The sequence below is a fragment of the Protopterus annectens genome, chromosome 3.part1, assembly GCF_019279795.1.
Source record: "Protopterus annectens isolate FY-2018-M chromosome 3.part1, PAN1.0, whole genome shotgun sequence".
Classification (NCBI taxonomy): domain Eukaryota; kingdom Metazoa; phylum Chordata; order Ceratodontiformes; family Protopteridae; genus Protopterus; species Protopterus annectens.
Genome location: NC_056732.1, coordinates 1,267,947,585 through 1,267,963,125, shown reverse-complemented (window position 1 = coordinate 1,267,963,125; position 15,541 = coordinate 1,267,947,585). Strand labels below are relative to the sequence as shown.

The window sequence follows — 15,541 nt, the reverse complement described above, 5'->3', positions numbered from 1 at the left end:
AGTATATTTTTGTCACTACCAGGAAGATAGATTATGTTAATTAAGGCCTTGTAATGGACTGTAGGCACTAGGCACTACAGGTATCTATAATATTATGACAGTTTTATAAACACTGATGACTAAAGGTGCAGGCACTATTTATAGAAACAATACATTAAGATGCTAGCAAACAATAATGTATCATTTTATCGAAGGAAAGCAATACAGTACAGTTTTGTGCTTTGGTATGCAACATGACTATTATTCTGTGGAACATTAAGTCTGAACTGCTGTCACTATCTACAATAGTGCACTGCTTGTATGAATACTAAGTGAACATATATCTCTCTGTCTCTCTGTGGGAGTGTGTTATGATGCTTAGCATGTACTGATTATGTGCACAATGAGGGGAATATAGAGGGTGAAAAAGCAGAAGGACAGTGAAGAAGAAGAAGAAGCAGAACATAAAAAATGGATGTATGGCAGGATGTGTGAGCAGAAGAATCTACAAACTACACCTAACTCACGAGAAAGTGTAAATAACATGTAATATAGTTAGCACTAGTTGTCAAATGGCTGTATGGAACACAGAACAAACATATAATAAATAAATACAAATGAAAAGAGAAGACAACAAAATGAAGCATTATAGTTACACACACAAAAAAAAACACAAAATGATCTAGGTATATAGACAGAAAATCAGAAGATATACAGACAGAACTATACAATTTTGCAAATGTGACTGGTGTTGTTTAATGGTTCAGAATAGCATGTTTCTGGAGGCTGTCTTTATCACACATTTTCAGCACACCTCACACAGTGGATTTTTCTTTTCCCTTCAGGGCCTTAGTCTAAAACTGAAATACTTGGCTTACATTTCTGTCTGGAGTCAAAAAGAAAATAATTAGGCACTGACTACAAATTCCATTTTGGCTGCAGCCTGTTATTAGACTACTGTAAACTATATGATAAAAGTTATTTTTACATTAGAAAAAAATAAATTAAATTAAAAGGCAGATGATTCCAAAAGCTAGATTATTGTATGGTTAACAACTGGAGTTTGGACCCACAAATCATGAAGCAGGAGACTACAGGGCTCCAGCCTACAGAGGAAGACATGGATGGTTAATTAAAAATGCAATAATTATGTCATGAAGTCCAGAAAATGTAGATAAACTAATACTAGGAAGATGTTACAGCTTTAACTAAGGGAAAAACAATATGGCAGAGTTCATTTTCTACAATGGAAACAATAATTTAGGTATGTTCATAAATGTCAAAGACCAGTTGTGTTAAAAGGCCTATTCTTGTTAAAGAGAAAAATTGTGCAAAAAGAAGGCAAGGTGCATTCAGATTTCTATAAAATATAATATTAATCCTCTTAATTCTATTTTCTAATTTTCCATTGATTATGTAGCATATTAAGGTTTTATGTGAATGGTAGCTACTAAGAAGCAATACATTGCCTGTACATATTTGAATGTGGACCTTTTGACCGTAGCCATATAGCCTGGTCACTTAACAGCTTTAGAAAATTGAGTAAAAGATGTACTATTAATTCTGTAAGTTCTCATCTCTAGGAAACAAACATTAATAGAGCAGAGACTGTACATGTTGATTGATATTGGTGGGTTGTAATGCCAGAAATCTGAGTGGCCTTTTATGGTTGAAATGTTCTGAATTGGGCAGTTTTGGCATTATTGGTTCATATGTTTTGTTTCTTTGCTTACTGGCTATAAATTTAAAACACGCTCTAACAAGTAGTGTTGTATACGAGGGATATAATTTAACTATTATATAGTGTAATTTAATACAATCAGGAAGGTGAATCAAAGAAATTTTGCATGGACCTACAAATGTGTGCAAAGGCCAAGGGGTCTATGATTTGAAAACAGCCCAAAGGTAAACTTAATCTGCCACTGGCCAGATGCATTTTCTTTGAATGTGGGTTTCAATGCTGTTTCAATGAATGTGAGTTTCAAAGTCACAGAAGTTTTAATGCTAAGTCTGTTTTCATTGTGAGACTGTATTGCTTTGTTTAGCAAACATCTATCAGTGTTTGTGCTGGAAAATTTGAAATAAAAGTTTTAAATTAAATCCAAATATCTGTAATCATTGTAGAAGTAAAGCAGAAAGCAGTATGCACACTGAGAGTTTTGAACAGTCTTTATGGCAACTGGGGAGAAATAGCCAAATAATGGGAAACTGGAAAGCCTGCGTGCGTGTGTGTGTGTGTGTGTGTGTGTGTGTGTGTGTGTGTGTGTGTGTGTGTGTGTGTGTGCGTGTGTGTGTGTGTGTGTGTGTGTGCATGTGCATGTGTGTGTGTTAGGTGGGGGGGTTGGCTGAGGGGGAGGGTTGACCCAAATGCAACATATGCGTACCATCATCTGTTTGTTTACAACAAAAGCACTGGCAGAGCCTAAGCTATCTGACAGAATCAAATTATGTCCTCATATTTCAAACAGATGTTCACATCTCTGGAACCAAAGGGGTTATGAAAGAAGTATAAATGGAAAAAACCTTCAGCACAAACTATTTTTATAGCAGTAGTATTCTTTAGGTTCTTCTACATTCGCGGTGGTGCAGCGGTAGTGTTGTTGCCTCACAGCAAGAGGTTCTCCCGTTTGATTTTCGGCTGGATTGCAGGGAGTGCCTTCTGTGTGGAGTCTGCATGTCCTCCCCGTGGTTGGGTGGGCATTTCGAAAGACATGCATAAATTGGTGTGCCTTCGTTGAAGGTTGAACGTCAAGCTGGCACCTCAGCGTTCGTGAAAATCTACTGCCAATCATTAGCGGACTGGAGTTCCACTGTGGCGACCCCTAACCGGGAAAAGCCGAAAGACAAACAACATTCTTTAGGTTCTAAGTCTTGAATTTCATAAGTCACAGTAAACACAGTAACTATTATGTTTGTAATATTCTGTAAACAGCTTACGATATCTCAACAACCACTCAAGTTGCACACACACTGTCAACAGCATTTTATTCATCTAGCTGTGAGCTTTCATATGAGGCTAAGGAGTTCTGTCTGTGTTACTTGGTTGTTTGAGATATTTAGAAAAATCTGAAAATTATATCTATATAAATTAATATCTTAAAAACAACAGTTAATATCTCTTTACTTGCAGTAGACAGAGGTCAGATATTAATGCAGTTGTGTTTGCCATTGTGTAAGCATTAATATGAAATATTTTAAAACCTCATACATAGCATGGTTTTGGAATTATTCATGGACATATGAACAGGCAATATTCAGCGCATAGAGGTGTCAGTAGGAGTTAACCGCAAATGCACTAGGAGGTGTCATTCAGATATAAGAGAGATGAGTTTAAACCAAAGATTGAAAGGTTAATATTGGAGGCCCAAGATAGTGAGCTATATACACTATGTACATGTTAGTTTGCAAGTCCATTGAACATGTGGGAGAAACAGACAAATCCAGGTTTTGTAAAACAGAACTGGAAACAGTCACATATCTTGTTGCTGGTTGTGATATACTAATGGCGGAAGGACTGTATACTGAAAGGCATAACAATGTGGCAAGACTGTTGCACCGGTGATTTGCAAGCATTATAATATTGAAGTAGCTGAAAAACACTGGAAACATGAGCCACAAAGCATTATAGAAAATGATGAAGTTTCTGTCACATGGGATCAGCCATTACCAAAAGTCCAAAAAATAGATGTGAAAAAAACAGATATAGTAGTCCATGAGAAGAAGACAAAAGTAGCATTGATCACTGAAATTGCTACACCCATTGACTACAGTGTCTTAAGTACAGAGAGACACAAAGTTATAAAATACCAGGATTTGCAGGCAGAAATGAGGGTAGTATGGAAGAAGGATACCCGCACTGTTCTAATAGTAGTAGTAGGAAGAGCAACGGGTCTTATAAATAGAATTTACAATCATACTTAGATATGTTACTGATACATGTAGCTCCATATGAATAGCAGGAGTCATTACTGGGCACACTGTAGATGCTGCAAAGAGCACTTCTAGCTAGCATCAAAAATTAAAACAATACTAATTTCATAAACTTTTATCATACTTTGACTTAAGAATGGGGTCTAGTCCCATCATGGTATTAGAAACCCAAAAGACTTACAGAAATAAAAAAAATAAGAGTCTAGACTTGGACTCTACTGATTTTCTGGGCTTGACAGTTGCGATCACCATGGTACCATTTACATATTTGATGATACAATTGTTGCAGTGAACTAGGAAGTTTCAGTAGCTGCAGAGCTAAATGCTCACAGACCACTGGTACTCCCCACCAATCTTGTTGTGGGTCTTTTCTTTATCCAGCCATGCCCACTGCAGATCTTCAAAACAGATGCTTCACCAGCTACGGAATGCACTTAGAATACTTGGAGAGTGTGGTTCTCATGGAAAATTGCTTCAGATCAGCCATTTGGAAATTAGAGCAGTAGTCTGGGTCCTGAAGAGCCTTTCATTATCCATTTAGAAAACTAAGCAATCATGGCATATTGATACAAACAAGGGGATACCTAGGCATACCACCTGTAAAGGAAAGCAATGCCCATGGCATGGGGACCATACCTCTCGACCTCTTGATGCAAGAAATCTGGACAAAGCCTGATAAAATGGGGCAACAAAGGCCCAAAAATAGGCACAGATTTAAATATTGCTCTTATAAACTTAGTTGCTAGAGTAACATGGTTGGTGTTAACATACAATGTTAAGTTGTCAATCTCGCCTTCATTCTTGCTGGATGGGTTCGGAGCCGATCCTCGGCTCCGACTCGGCCACTTACTAAAGCTTGAGAGCTTATTTTACCGGCTCGAGGCAACCCTATATCCCATGATGCTAGGCAATAACTCCCCAGATCTCATTTGCCGCTTTCGCTTGCGAGGTGCGTTTTTTTACCGGCTCCTGGTAAGTCTTATAGATATATAGTATTCAGTCACCCTTTTGAGTTAAAATTTCACCTAGTTATTTCTTTCAATAGTTAGTAACTACCCTTAACTCTATTACTTTTTATATACCTCCCCTTTTTATCCCTTATATCCCCCCCCCCCTCCACTCTTAGGTTAGGCCTTAAGCCTGCCCCTTTCCTAATTTTTCTTAGGGATCCTGTGGAGTGTTTGGGTGTGTCAGTATCCCTATTAACATTTTATTGTTAATTTATAATTTTCGAGAGTGTGTGTGTGTGTGTGTGTGTTTTTCTGTTACATTTGTGAACCCTCGACACTGTTATGTCGAAGGAACCTAAAGAAACTAAGGTCTCAGGTTTCAAGAAGTGTGACTCGTGCTGTCAGAAAATGTCTCTGACAGACGGTCACACTTCTTGTGTTTACTGCCTGGGACCCCTGCACCTGCAGGACTCTTGTTCAGTATGTCATGCATTCAGTCCAAGAGTCCTGCAGGAGCGCAGGAATAAACTTATACTGAGGGGCTTGTTAAAGCCCAAGGGCTCCCCGACTAAGTCTGTGTCGGGGAGGCCCTCAAAACCTGCAAAACTGTCGGCTCCAAGTACTAAGCCTTCGGCTGCTGGCTCCTTGTCTGTGCCTAGATCGGCTCCGGCTGGAGCCGATCCCCTTGAGTCACAAGTTCCGGTCTCGGCACCACTTGGTGCCGATACCTCTGTGCCCATGCTTTCGCTGTCGGCTCCGGCAGGAGCCGACGTGTCTTCAGCTCCGTTGACTCCATCTAAGAAGAGCTCAAGATCCCCTTCATTGGAGTCCATCCATTCGGCTCCGAGGTCTCCCCTGCTCTCGGAGTGGAGCCATCGGAGCCGATCTTCTCGGTCATCCAGACTTTCAGATCACGACCTTGAGAGAGTGGTAAGTAGGCTGTTAAAGTCTCAAGCATTGGCCCAGATGATCTCTAGCCCGTCTCATCAGACGGTAGCTATTACGACTCCACCTATTTTTCCTCCTTCGACTCTCCCTCAGAGTTCGGAGCTGGAGCTCCTCGGAGCCGTGACCGTTGTGGAGTCAGAGCCGATACCTCCCCCTTCGGCTCCTTCGACCTCCACTCCAATCTCCTCTTTGATACCTTCATTGGAGGGATCCGGGCGCCTGATCTCTCTCATCGGCTCTGAGGGGGCGAGTGGCATCGGACCATTGTCCGACCCCATTCTCCCTCTTGGAGCGTCGGCACTGGTGAGCTCGGCCCCGACATCAGCCTCGGAGCTTTCCCTGTCAGTGCGGCCTGGGGTTCCTACCTCTTCTGAGCGGGGGCCCTCTGGCCTTTCTGATAGGGGAGCCTTCGAGGTGATGAGGAGCATACTAGCCCCAGGGCTTAGTCAACGGTCAGCTCCATCAGCTCCTCCCACTACAGTGCCTACTGATGTCTCTTCTCACTCTCTTGCTCCCGGACCCAGAGATCCAATGCCTCAGGTTTCCCCACTGGGAATTTCTTCCTCTTCCGAGGCTTCTCCTGACCTGTCAGCGGAGCCTCCGCGTAAGAGGACATGTAAGAGGAAGCATGTGGACTCCCCTGAGTCTATTACATCTGACACTGACTTGGATGAGTCGGAGGGATCCCCAAAGTCCCCCTCTGAGGATGTCTCTTTCTCAGACATCCTAGAAATCCTGAAGCAGAGGGGGAACTGGTCTTCCCTTAATCCTTCCGAGGATAAGTCTGTGTACCTGGAGGCGTTCGGTTCTCGACCCTCCACCTCCTGGGTGTCTCCGCCTTTCGACCCCCTTATGGAAGTAGTGGCTCGGAAGGCGTGGTGCCGGATTCGGTGGAACCCACCCCTCGGAGGCCATCTAAATTCATTACAGCACCAGTTGACAAGCAATTCCTAACAAAAGGTGTACCGGCAGATGCCATGGTGGTGGCTGCAGCCACCAAGAAGGAACTAGCTGATCCTTCAGTACCTATCCATCCTCCTAATAAGGATTCTAGGACCATGGATAGGTATGGTAAGCAGATGTTTTCTTCAGCGACCTTTGCCATGCGGTCGCTGAATTACCTGTGTCACTTCACCCGCCTTCAGAGAGATATTCTCAAAGAGTTGGGAGAAGTCTTACAGGATCCATCAGCTGCTGGGTCCCAGGATAAAATAAACTCACAGCTTTGAACCCTGAACTCGATTGTTAACTCCTCCATGCGTCTGATTTCATATGCAGCTGATGGAGCGAGTAGGGCCGCAGGCACAGGAGTGGCCTTAAGGCGTCACGCCTGGATGCGGCTGTGTAATTTCGCGGACCCTTTCAAGGCGTCCTTCACAAATTCCCCTTTTGATGGTTCAGCTTTGTTCGGACCTCAAGTGAAAGACACCTTGACCAGATGCGAGCAAGATGGCAAGACTCTTTCTGCAGTAGGAGTCCGTTTCTCCACCCCTTCAAGACCATACCCCTAAGGGTCAGAAGGGTGGGAAAATGTGGTTCCGCAAATCTCAAGGAGTCACATCTGACACAAGAGGTCAGTTTACCCCCAGAGGCAGAGGGGGTAACAACAACAGACGCCGCCCTAGGGGCAGAGGAGTTCCGCAAAACCTAGCAGGGAGCCTCTCTCTGACAAACCCTTCCAGCATCCCTGAGATGTTGCCCGATTGTCCACCTTCGGAGGCAGTCGGGAGAAGATTGTCGCTGTACCCAATAGCCTGACTTTCCCTTACTCAAGACAAATGGGTACAGTCGATCATATCCGAGGGTTACAAAATTCCCTTTATCCAAACCCCAATTCAGCAAAAGGGAACCCTTCCAGATGTTCCACCCGGTCTAAGGGAACTAGCAGTATCAGAAATATCAAAACTGCTAGCAAAAAGAGCCATCCAGCCAGTCCCAGCAGACCAACTAAGATCCGGAATCTACTCAAGGTTCTTTTTGGTACCAAAAAAGACAGGGGACTGGAGACCAATATTAGATCTCAGCAAACTGAACAAGTTTGTAAAGAGAACAAGATTCCAGATGGTCACGCTACAGTCCATTCTGCCCTTTCTGGGAAAGGACAATTGGATGTGCTCCATGGACCTTCAGGATGCGTACTATCACATCAAAATTCACAGGCGCTCCAGAAGGTTTCTCCGCTTTCGGCTGGGGGCCAGTCACTACCAATTCAGAGCCCTACCCTTTGGTCTCACTAAAGCCCCCAGAGTGTTCACCAAATGTATGGCAGCGGTTACGGCTCACCTGAGACGGCAAGGATTCCAGGTGTTTCCATATCTAGATGACTGGCTCCTCACTGCCACCACCAGGCATCAACTTCTCCAAGCCAGAGCTTACACCATTCACATTTGCAGAGGGCTAGGAATCTCTATAAATTTTGAAAAGTCTGCCTTGTCGCCTTGTCAGTCTATTACCTTTATAGGCGCCAACTTGAACACCGCACAACTTTCAGCAAAGTTAACAGACCAAAGAGTCTTAAATATTCAAAACCATGTCCATGTTCTTCTTCAGAGCGACAAAATTCAGGCCAGGTATGTCCTGAAAGTATTGGGTCTTATGGCGGCCGCCATAACACTTCTTCCCCTTGCACATTTTCACATGCGTCTTCTACAGTGGATGCTATTCGCCCAATGGTCTTTTCAGCAACTCCCCATGCACCACAAGATCATGATAACTCAAACTTGCAAAAGTCATCTATCCTGGTGGATATTGTCCCCTCAAGTCCATCAGGGCAGACCCTTTGTCCCCCCCCCCCCGGTCGCCACGGTGACATCGGATGCCTCCCTGATCGGGTGGGGGGGGGGCATTTTCAGGGCAGGATGGTCCATGGCACTTGGCAACCTTTCAAGCGCCACCTGCACATAAATGTCCTAGAGATGAGAGGAGTGCTTTTAATGTTGCAAGCCCTCCACGACTCTCTTCCCCTAGGAACTATTGCAATCCAAATGGACAATATGTCCGTAGTGTGGTATATCAACAAGCAGGGCGGAACCAAGTCCTATCCCCTGTGTCGAGAGGCACTCAGACTTTGGCAATGGGCGATCTCCTCTCAGCAGTTTCTGATAGCAACGCATATCCCTGGGAAGTCCAACTTCATAGCGGACAGGTTGAGCAGAGCCATACTCATGCCACACGAGTGGTCTCTCAAACAATCGGTAGCGGAAGAGATTTTTCAGAAGTGGGGCCTTTCTTGCTGCGATCTTTTTGCTACATCCCAAAACAGCAAATGCCCTGACTTCTTCACCCTCTTCCCCCTTCCAGGCCATCCCTTCAGAGACGCTCTAGTCCAAGATTGGCCTCGGGACGTCTGTATGCCTTTCCACCCTTTCCTCTAATTCCACAAGTAATTCAGAAAGCAACCGCCTTGAGAGCCAAGTTGATTCTCATTGCCCCTTATTGGCCTCGACAGATATGGTTTCCGTTCCTACATCGTTATCTCTTGGTACAGCCTTGGCATCTGGACCCAGCTCCAGATCTGTTGACCCATCAGTCGGGGCAGCTTCATCAATCCCTACATTCTCTCAACCTCACTGCTTGGTTGCTCCACTTCCGTCCTTAGCCAGGCTTCCTATGATTTCTAATCCCGTCCGGGATATCATAGTAGCTTCCCTTAAATCTTCCACCAGAAGGATTTACACTAGTAAATGGAAACGTTTCTCCTTCTGGGCAAAGGCAAGGAATATAGATCCCTTTACTGCCCCAATTCATTTGGTCTTAGACTTCCTAGCCGAAATTTTTCATTCAGGGTCTTCTGCCTCTACAGTAAAGGTTCAATTGGCAGCCATATCGAATTTTCATACAGGCTTATCGGACCACAACATCATGTCCAATAAGCTTTGCAAAGCCTTCCTTAAAGGTGTATATTTACTTAAGCCTCCGATCAAAGACCCTCCTCCTCAGTGGGATCTTAATTTAGTCTTAACATCCTTAATTCTCCCCCCCTTTGAACCTGCGGTCTCCTGTTCATTGAAATTTCTTTCCTGGAAGACACTTTTCCTAGTCGCCATTACTTCTGCTAGGAGAGTATCAGAGCTTCACGCCCTCTGCATTCGTACTCCCTACTTAATCTTCCATAAAGACAGAGTTTCTCTAAGGACTAATCCATCCTTCTTACCCAAGGTGGCTTTGCAGACAAATTTAAATCAATCAATTGATCTCCCAGTTTTTTTCCCAAACTGTACTAATAGAGCGGAGCAAAAGCTACATTATCAGGATGTTCACACCAAGCTCCGATACTATTTGGATAGAACCAAACAAATAAGGAAGTCTAATCAACTGTTTTTATCATACGCAGAAAATAAGAAATGCCTTCCTGTTTCCAAGGTAACCCTATCTAGGTGGCTGTCTTCTGTGATTACATCTATTTATCAACTCAGAGGCAGGGAATTAACTTCTAAGCCAAAAGCCCATTCAACTAGAGCACTAGCTACATCTACAGCTTTTCAAGCTAGACTACCAATAGACACTATCTGTGCGGCAGCCACATGGGCCTCTCCTCATACCTTTGTTTCGCATTACAAATTGGACATGGCCTCCAGGGACAGAGTAACATTTGGTTCCACCATTGTTAAGAGTCTGTTCCAATGAGCCTCCCAGGATGAAGGTGCTAGGGATGCGGTCCCATCCAGCAAGAATGAAGGCGAGATTGACAACTTAACATTGAGAAGTTACGTACCTACCATAACGTTCCATGCTAGTTGTCTTCTCTCGCCTTCTTTCTTGCATCCCACCCACCATCCCCCTAGCCTGGACAGACCGAGAAGATCTTCCCTTCCTTGAAGGGTTCTTTTATTCCTTTGTTCACTATCTAGGTGTCCTAGGATATATATAGTGTAAATAATTATCTTTGGAGGTTTTTATCCCTCTTCCTCCTCCTTCCAGTTGGATGATTTTGTTTTATTGGCCTATGCTAGGTTTTTCAGCTTCCAAACGAGATCTGGGGAGTTATTGCCTAGCATCATGGGATATAGGATTGCCTCGAGCCGGTAAAATAAGCTCTCGAGCTTTAATAAGTGGCCGAGTCAGAGCCGAGGATCGGCTCCGAACCCATCCAGCAAGAAAGAAGGCGAGAGAAGACAACTAACATGGAACGTTATGGTAGGTACATAACTTCTCATTTTCTGAAGGATATGAAGTCTGAAACTGAAATGTATGCCATTATTTAGTGACTTCAATCTTCAGATAATCCCAGTGACTTGCCAGAAAAATCTGCACATTCGTGAAAATCTGGACAGTTGAGAGGTATGATAGAGACAGTGGTGCATTTTTATCTAAGCATTTCACATTCCTGGGGAAGTAAATGATCTGATCAGTTCTCTGAGCTATCCAGTCACCTTCTGAGGCTCCAGATTCAGATGCTTTGTGTGGTCAGAGTCTTCCAAAATTGGTGCATTCCAGAGATCAACCTGTTTGCTACACTGGAGAGCATCATTCTCCCCCTCTTCTGCTCAGTTCATTAGGGGAATGGGGAGATGACAAGTGTTATATTCTCTCACGCATGGCATGGTGTTGGTGGTGGTGGTGGGGCATTCTGTAAGTATTCCTTGCATCGTTAATAATTCCATATATAATCACAAACCTAATGGAAAAAGACTAGAATTCATTCTCCTTGTCCCTTGATAGACAAAAAGGGGTGGGGCTCAGGCTGTAAGGTCCCTAACAATGCAAGAAATTCTCACAGTCTTAGTCAAGGATGTCATCCTTAATTAAAGGAAAACTAGCTCCACCTCAGGACTTGGCTCTTGTTGTAGACCATTTATTACACCAGATTTGCCAGAGGGCATCTTAAAGGTAACTTGAGACAGTCAGGAAATCGTCTACTTGACAGGCTTATAATATTGACTGAAAATGGTTTCCTTTTTGGAAAAAGTGGTTTCTGACACTTCTCTGGCTGTTCAGCTGCAAATAATCATGATATGTCTTGGACACACATAAGACCTAAACTTCAATTATTCCACTGTAAGGGTGTACTTGTCACCTGCTTCTGCACATTGTGAAGTAATGCAGTCTAGACCAGCTGATCAAGCAGTTCAAAAAAGGAGTACTACATCTCTGTTTTCCTTTTAAGTGCCCCCCCTCCCTGTGAACATGTATTTATGATAGGCAGACTTGACAATCTGATGTTTGAACCTACTGGCTCAGTGTGGTTGTGTGTATATATATATATATATATATATATATATATATATATATATATATATATATATATATATATTTTTTTTTTTTTTTGGAAAACCCCTTTCTTGGTGGCCATTACCTATATAAAGTACACCCCATATGTACATGAAAATAGCTGGTCTTTTACAAAGATATGATTCCATGTTTCTTTCTTAAAGTGGTTTTGGAGCTTTTACTGTATCAGTCCATCAGCTTCCTAGCTTTATTTGCAGTGGTGTATACCTGCATACATACAATTTTTATTTTATTTATTTTACATTTGTTTACTGGGAAGGTCCAACTAGACACATGTCCTTTTTCAGCGGAGGCCTGGGGAGAAAAGCTCCACATAGTACATGTAAGTTGAGCAAACCTTGAGTACAAAACACATATAAGATAATAAACTTTGAGAACATTAAATATAGCAGTGTTACATATATGTGACCATACATAGTTAACAGATTCCATACAAACATTAAATAGTTACTATAGAGAATTAGTTAGAGATACAGATAGAGGTTTTTCTGAGCACATGGTACCACCTATTTATCAGAGCTTTAAGAAGTTTAGCTGAGAAGAAGTAACTGAATTAGTTGAGAGACAGTTTAATTGGGAACAGTACATGGGCATAGCCACTTGTTGGATAAGTGATTTGTTAGCATTTTTTTAATTGAGTTAAGGTTGTGGAGGATTGTTATGCTAGAAGGTAGTACATTTCAGATTTTGGCTATGTAGTTTGAGTAGAGGGCTTCTCCAGCAAGATTGTTGGCTGTGGTTATTTTTAGAAGAGGTTTGTTACTACAGCATAGTTTGGCACTGGAGTATGACTGTAGTAGGTTTTGCAGGGTCATGGTAAGTTGGTTAAAGAGTAAGAGTTGATGGAGTTCTAAATAGTTGAGTTATTTGAGTGCAGAACAGTGATGAGACCTAAAAGGTGGGTCTGCTGCACACCTGGTGATTTTGTTATGTATGAGTCTAGTTTTGCTAACTCTGTTTTTCTTAGGGTAGTTAATATGGGTGATGCATAGAGTAGAGTTGAGATCAGATGGGATTAAGCGATAGTAGTTTGTGTGCGTTTTGTAAAATGCTGCCTATTTCTACATAGTGTACCAATTTTTTGTGTACTTTTTATGGTTTGGGATATGTGTATGTCAAATCTCATGTTGCTGTCTATTTCTACTCCCAGTAGTTTGAAGTGAGGTGAGGGTGAGATGACTGTTGTTTATTGATACAGTGTTGAATGTTGGGAGGGGTACAGTACCTTAAGTGGGGTAGAATAGCATGAGTTTGTTTTTTTTTTTTTTTTGGTGTTTTAAGATTAGGTGGGAGTTTGTTAGCCAGGTTTCTACTTTCAAGAAGGAATTTTGTGTTAGTGTTTGTAGTGCTTGTAAGGTAGTAGCAGCACATACCACTGCAGAATCATCTGCATATTGAATGACTGAGGCTTGAGGAGCTGAGATATGAAGGTTGTTTGTAAATATAGAGAAGAGTAGGGGACCTAATATAGAGCCTTGGGGAACTCCTAGGGTCACAGGAAGAAGGGTTGAAACCTCTTGTTTCCAATGTAATGCTTGCTGGTGCCCAGTTAAGTAGCTCTGGAACCAGGCAAGAGTAGGCTGAGATAGATTCAACTCAGAGAGGGCATTAATAAGTTTGTTGTGTGAGACCATATCGGAGGCTTTCCATGAGTCTAGAAAGATAGAAGATATGTTTTTACCATTGTTTCTGTGCCGGTTAATAGTGTTAGTAAATGACATTAGTGCAGTTTAGTGCAGTGGTAGTACTGTGGTTTGGATGGAAACCTGTGCTGCGTATTGGTTAGTAGCTTTGTTTATATTCAGGTAGTCCATGATATGCTTATGAACAATGCTCTCTGTGTTTTAGACAGAGGGGATAGGATTGCAGTTGGTCACTAGTTAGACAGATCAATTGAATTGCCTCCTTTATGGAGTGGAATAATGTGGGAGGTTTTCCATATGGTAGGGACTTGGTGTTCCAGTATAGATCTGTTGATAAGAATGGAAACTGGATAGGCAATTCCTTCAGCAGGTAGTCTTAAAAACTCTGCTGGTAATTTGTCTGCAGCTGACATAGTGGCCTTTAATTTCTTAAGATGTATTTTTATAGTATCAGTTGAGGCAGATTGGAGAAGGAAGGTGGTGGTGTTTTTACTCAGTATAGGAGTAGCTGGAGAAGGAGTGGGGGATGATTGTGAGGGCTAAAATAGTTTCTGTAGAGTATTTCTTGAATTGGGTAGTTATATTGTCTGAGTCATTAGTAGTAGTAGTAGTGGGGGGAGGGGTTCTAGATTTGCCAAGTAGGAGTATTTCGTTTATTGCTGACTAGAATTTTTGTGGGTTAGTTCGGTGTTTAGTATGGATGTCAGAGTAAACTTTATTTTGCCCTGTTTCATTTGTTTTTTTTTTTTTTGCTTTGTTTCTCAGTTCTCGGTATGTTTGATTTGCAATTGTGTATTTAGTTTTCTGCCAGTTTTCCAAGGCTTTGCCTCATGTTTTAGCAGTGACCTAGTTTCTTTGTGTAGCCATGGGGTAAAGTTATATTTATCTCTTATAGTTCTAGGAGGAGCCTGTGTGTTTAAGATGGAAATGAAGGTAGTGTTAAAGTATTCTACAGCATCATCTAGGGGAAGTAGTTTAAGTGGTGACCAGTTACAGTGTTTGAGGATGTTTATGAGGTCATTGAGATTCAGGTGTTTTTTGTTCCTTATTTGTTGGTAAATAGTTTGTTTAGTTGGGTTAATTCATTTTCCAATTAGATAGGTTGGGAGACCGTCACTAAGGCAGTCAGTAATACAGCCAGAGTGTGGAGAGTGGGCTGGTTTATTTGTTAAGATCCAGTCAAGAATGGAGTGCTTATTGGATGACTTGTCTATTCTAGTGGGGGCTGAATGAGTTGGGTGAAGCCATAAAGGTTGATGTGATTAGTGGGATTTATGAAATTGCAGCTTGGTCAGTCAATATTAAAATCACCCATGATTATCATTTCTTACGGTAGTGAACTTGTGGTCTAGTTCAAAATGTTTTCTAAAGTCTGGGTGTTGTCCCTGGGTGGGATATAGGTTCCAATTATGTTTATATGTTTTTTTTTTGTGTTAATGCTAAGCTTGACAAGTAGCACTTCAGCATTGTCAAAGGTGGGAGTGATTTGATCTAAGACATCTAGGGAAAGATGATTTTTAAAGAGTAAGGCTACGCCACCACCTCGTTTGCCTATTCTGTCTCGACGTATTATATTATAACCTGGAAGGAGAATTTCATTGTTGGTAACACTGGGTTTAAGTCATGTTTCGGTGATTAATACGATATCAGTGGAGTATAGAGAGAGGCTGGCATTCAGCTCATGGACTTTGTTAGTGATACTTCTAATATTTATGTTTAATAGTGCAGCAGTTAGCGTTGCTGCCTCACAGCAAGAGATTCTCCAGTCCGATCCTCGGCTGGGGTGCCTTCTGTGCGGAGTCTGCATGTCCTCCCTGTGGTCGCGTGGGTTTCCTCCGGGTGCTCCGGTTTCCTCCTACA

The 15,541-nt window shown here is 42.4% G+C and overlaps 1 protein-coding gene across 1 annotated transcript in view; it reads left to right on the top strand.

Moving 5' to 3' along the window:
• NAPRT (nicotinate phosphoribosyltransferase) overlaps window positions 1-15,541 on the top strand; it is a 1,644,161-nt gene that overhangs the window by 1,131,295 nt on the left and 497,325 nt on the right. The gene's annotated exons all lie outside the window — the stretch shown is intronic.